Below are 6,000 nucleotides of genomic sequence, written 5' to 3' on the forward strand. Positions count from 1 at the left end.
TTTTTATCATATCCTCCATAAAGTACAATGGCATAATAGGGTCACTAGCTGTTTTCTGTGAAACAAGTTAGGAGGAAGTTTTAGAGTTTTCATGGATTGTCCATCCTTCCTCTTGAATTTCCTCTTACAAGAATTAATATACAAGTATCACAGCAAAACACACCCCTATCAAAGGATATGGGAGTGTATGATAAGAACGCAGAGAAAGCATTAACACTAATAAAGTCAAGAGGGAAAGAGCTTTTCCTTCTAAATTCATTAATTTTTACGCTCCAAGACTTTACAGGAGTTACCTTTCTCTACTTCCTCAAATATATAGAATACACCATGAGAATATTCCTACAATTCAAAGCAACTTGTGCAATTGAACTAAAAATTGCATTTTAAATACAACCATATCTTACTTTAAAAATAAATATATAACTCTAATCTTAATAAATCTGTTTAAATACAAATTAAGATACTTGCTTTCCAATCATTAAAAAATGGTTTCAGAAACAATATAGGGCCTATAGATGCACTCACTTGGTCCTGCACATACAAAACAACTTACATTGTATATACATGTATATGACGAACACAACAAGTGAGGAGTCAATATAAAGCTACAAGTGCTTACTAATTAGTGCATTTTACGATATTTGAGCACGAAACAGAAACTTACTTGAAGTAGATGAGCCAGAAACACAACCCGCTATCTCCCCCCGCAAATGTGTGTACCAGGAACCACAACGAAATCAAGTATTTTGCACTGGTAGGTTAGGATATGGGGTATTTATGGTGGTGGGAAGATCAAGAAAGATCATTAAATAGTCAGCTTATCAGCTGCTATCTTCCCTGGCATCTTATCCAGGCTTCCAAATGAGTGGTATTAGTGGTCTTTGTACCCTGCTCAGCTCATAGCTAAACTTTGGTCAGGGGGATAAGGGCAGGTTTCAGTCCTGCAAACCCGAGATAAGGTGGTGGTTTTGTGTATGCTTGCATCTGGCGGTAGCAAACATGAGGGTCTATTTCTTTTTTGTTCAACATATAATAGGCTTGTTAGGTTTTACAGCATGGTATCTGAATGGGCCTTGAAACAAAACAAATCTCTCTGATCCCTTCCCAGAATGCTATAATGACCAGCAGGATTTACTCATGCATGTATCGTAAATGATATGGTCTGTTTGGAACCAGAAGGGTGTTAACTCTGTGTTAAAGTACATGACCTGAGCTACATAAAGCCTTTTTGGCTCCAAGCAAACTATACAAGTGTAACAATACCAGCAACCGGTGTAACTGCTTAATTAGGACAGGCCTACATGAAATGGATGAATGGACATAGAGGATGGTGCTTTGTTGCTATAACTGAATCAAATAGGTCTAGGTCACCAGAGTATACAAAAAAAAAATATAAGAAAAAGAATACTACTAGAAAAAAGGTAATAATACCAGTGTAGAAGAGTATTTGTAAATTACAAGTTTGGGCTTTAGTTTGTATATCATGTACATTTGTTTAAAATATGAATTTAACAAATGTACAGGATAAACCCATAGGGATTGCAAACAACCATGCATGATATATGTTGCTCTAATTTATTGAAATGCTTTCCAAATGAATCTTTATTCTTGAAGTACACACTATAAGATTTGTTCCAATTTCCAGTTCAGTGTCAATATACACCAGATGTTCGATTAGCACATATACATGTAACATTACCGCACACTAGGCCCTGCCCAGTACACAACACACAAGTCTCATAGGATGAAACATCAAGACTACAGCTAATCATATGATACAGTCCCGGTCTATAAATTCTCCCCCTTAGCGTGCAGCTCTCCCTCTCTCTTATAGCAGATCTCAAATCTTTTGAGAGGGTAATGACGGCTGGGGAAACAGAATTCTAAGGTTGGCCCCTTTCCTTCTTCTCTCCGCTATGCAGCAGGCAGGGGCAGCGCTGAGGCCATGCGCTGGCTGAGGCCGCATGCATGGCGTGCTACTCTTGAGATTGTTTGATCCTCCTGAACTTTTGAACTATAGAGGGCTGTGCTGGTGCGCCTGCTTGCCTGCCGTGCCTGCTATGACGAGACCTAGCCCTCAAGCTGTCTTTAGGAAACCATGTACCTCATGACAGTCATCTCCAGCTTAGCATTTTTCATCCTCTGCAAAGTTAGCATCAATGATCCATTTTTTGCTTATAAACCACTAGACTGAACCACACCCAAGACCAATGCACAGTCCCACCAAAATGTCATGGTAAAGCTGGTGGAAAATCAATGTTATCATTAAAGGGATTGTTTAACAATGTTAAATCTGAGTTACACAGCCCTACGTGTTATCAGTTTCTGTCATATGATGAAATATTGAAGCCTAAAAAAAATGCGCTTCAAAATGATCAAGAAGTGCCTCAAAAAAGTAAAAATCTTTGAGTGACCGGTTTTTACCATACTCGTTTTACCCAATAGACTGTAGTGTGCCAAACGGTTTTCAAAATTTGTAATTCCAATCATAAATATCTTGATAATCAGACAGGCGATCGGCTTGTAAAAGTCATGGGGTTCCTGACTGACCTAAAGGGTTATAATTATCATTGCAGCATGAGCTAAATCCAGAATTTTGTTTCAGAATCTGAGACAAAGTTACTGGATCCCTTTAAAGAGGGTTCACAGGTGAGAAGATATAAAGAGCCAGCGATCTATCATTTCGCAAACTTTGAATTCTCTCACAATAAATGTACATTACTAACGTAATAGAAAAACTATATACCGGTATGTACATATTCTTTCTCGGATGATAACATGAAGCAATGACCATATTTAGGTGTATACTCTATATCTATGGTGCTATTGATGGCCTGACTCATGATTGTATGTGCATGTCACATTATTGTCTGGTCTGCTAATCCTGCTAAATGTTATTTCACAGTTTAACACCCTTCTGACTCGCAGCAGAAAGTCTACATGGACAAAACACTCTCACACTACACAATTTTCTTTTCTTAAGAAACAGGAAGAAAACTACACTTTGAGTTTGAGGAAATTTCTAATTGAATATTTTGAGGGAATATTATAAAATGTTGGAAACATCAAAATTTCTTTCCCATCATATATAAACTATGGAAATCCTTCTGTAAAATATATGGGTGTACAGGACTCAGTAAAAACATTACAGAAATCTGTTGCTACAAATGATGGACTTATATTTGAAATACACTTAATACAGTCAAACCTCTCTATTAAAGTCACCCAGGGAAACAGAGAAAATGGCCACTGTAGACAGGTGACCTTTCTAGGCAGGTTCCACAACACAAATTTCTCTCTCTCTCTCTCTCTCTCTCTCTCTCTCTCTCTCTCTCTCTCTCTCTCTCTCTCTCTCTCTCTCTCTCTCTCTTGAGGGAGACAAGATGCATAGCTACTATAGACAGGTGGCCTTTATAGAAAGGTGGCCACTAAGACAGGTTTGACTGTACATATATTGTTCTAAAAGCAATTCTGTGACTCAATTATTCTTCCTCATGAGTAAAAACCTGAGACGCTCTCTTAAATTGATGAGAGTTCTTTACCTTTAAACAATGATGACAAGTTAGAACATAGGAAGATGACTGTGTGACAGCATGGGGAGATGTCAATTGATCTTCAAACAGCTCTCGCACAATTTGCATTTTTGCTTGTCGTTACTGGGTCAGTCGGCGTCCAGTTTGCAGCCGATTTACATTGCCCGCACCGCAAGTGAATCAGGGGCTGACCGCGGGTTCGCGCAGGGGCTGAAATTTGAGATTCGTGGAGATCTTAGAGGGAGGCAAAACAGAGTGAGATTGGTTGGTGGAGTCAGCGTGCTGGCTGCATCGACAACGCATCCATCATTTGATCAATCTTCTTGAATTGACCCGCTGGAAGATCTGTGTCAGTCACATGTCTAATGCTAAAGGCACTAAAGGCGTACACATCTCACAGTGTTCACACACACATCCTCTGCGGAGTGTGGAGAGGTGGAAGAGAGCGTTCATCATGAATGTTAACTCATGTTCATTTACATGAAGAGTTTGTGTAAAAGTAAATGAGATATTGTCTTCAGGCTCACAGGAAGAATATGTGTGTATCAGAGCAAACATTGCTTTGTTACATTGGAGCTCTTACTGGATTTCCAGAGAAACATTGAGCTTCCATTAGCAACAATTTACACACTTTTGTAACATCTTTCACTTCATTCTTTATGGGTTTCCTGGACAGATGCATATAAAAACAAATAAATATATCACACAGTCATAACATAATTATGTTCAAGGCACAGTTTGTATTTCACAAACAAACTCTACAACAGCTATTGTGTGAGTACCGCCTAAACATCAGAAACAAACAAACAAACACCACTGCAATTTTATATGTAAACAATTCACATACAAGAGTAAAAAAAAAAAAAGAGAATGAAAAATAGCTGAACAAAACAATGCCTCTGTGTATTCAGTGTGTGTTCCAATGAACAAATTGACGAAATACCCCCACCCCCCCCCACCTTCTAAGAGAAACAACAACACACACAAACGTGTGCGCCCACACATTGAATAGGGGAAATAGAGAGGCTCCTCTCTTCCATGCGGTGTGATTCTCAGTTCATTTTATGAGTCAAATCTCAAATCCGAATACAATACAACTATACCCCTTTTGCTGATAGAGGGCTCACATCATGTACCATACATAAACAAAGTTGTTGATAAAGTAAATCCATTCATTACTTCTTTGAAGGGAAATCTCAAAAGAAAAACTTGTTTGGGGTAGAGAATCCAAGCATGAAACCACTGATAAATATCTTCAATTGTATTTTTATTAGAAAATTAAGGCAGTTAGGAGGAGGTCAGATATTCTTGAGCAAAATACCTTCATTTCTTTTGTTACTTCAGAACAATTAAATCTATTGAACTAATTTCACGAATGAAGGCGAGCTATGGTGGGGGGGGGGGGGGGGGGGGGAGGGGTAATATTAGGGACTTTTCGATTTGCACGTTCACTAGTGGACTGCGACGTATGCGGTCACTTTTGAAGCAGTGCGCATGCGCATCGACGAGCTCATCATTCTTAGCAGAATTCTTGAATGCGTTCGCCCTTGTTTTGCCGTCGTTCGCAAACTGTGACGATAACATGTTCGTAAGCAATCTTTTGTAGACACGAAACATCAGCTATTCGATCGAGTTTCGCGCTCACTAAGCAAGTGTCGTAGTTGTGTAAAATCGAAAAGGTAACAAACAACAGTCAGCGTGCCTTGTCAACCCTGCTTAAAAATGACCGCATACGACGCAGTCCACTTATGAATGTGCAAATCGAAAAGTCCCTAATGCCTTATTATGTGCTCGGGAGTTCTTACAGGAACAGACTTTGAGCATGTGTAGGGCAACATGAAAATATGTCTTAGAGATCAATTTTTCACATCATAATCATAATGTGAATAACAGTGAGCAACCTTTGGTCTCTTTCTCTCCACATCATGTGTTGTATTTGAATTACTTTCGCATTCAATTCAGGTCCCTGGAAAGCAACTGCTTTTTTTTTTTTTCCCGCTAGTACAACACTTAGTAAAGAGCATTCTTCGTAAATTTTCTTTTTAAATTGTTCATGGGGAGACAGATTATGATAATTTTTCATCTGTCTTAAAAATGATGCATAATTGCCTTCATCAGTTATTGAAGATGGCCCATTTTACCATAATCTAATGTCTAAATAGTTCAAACAATAAATTGGATAAAACAAATGTCAGATAAAAGAAACCTAGCGCCCACTGTCTATTAATCAATAGAGTGCTTCATAAGGATCTTTGCCACAGAATTAAAAAAAGAAGCACAATATATCTTCTTCAATAAGGCATACTGTGTGAATGAATACAGCTCCAACATACAACTATATTGTACTGTCCATGTATTTCATGAGATGATCTATTTGTAGCTATATGTCTATAATACCACATATTTTCATGTTCACTGCCTGGTGATGGAGATAAACATTAGTGTTGTTCAAAACGTGCTTTGTTTA

This window comes from Strongylocentrotus purpuratus, unplaced genomic scaffold (genome assembly GCF_000002235.5).
Source record: "Strongylocentrotus purpuratus isolate Spur 01 unplaced genomic scaffold, Spur_5.0 spur5_scaffold_15, whole genome shotgun sequence".
NCBI lineage: Eukaryota > Metazoa > Echinodermata > Echinoidea > Camarodonta > Strongylocentrotidae > Strongylocentrotus > Strongylocentrotus purpuratus.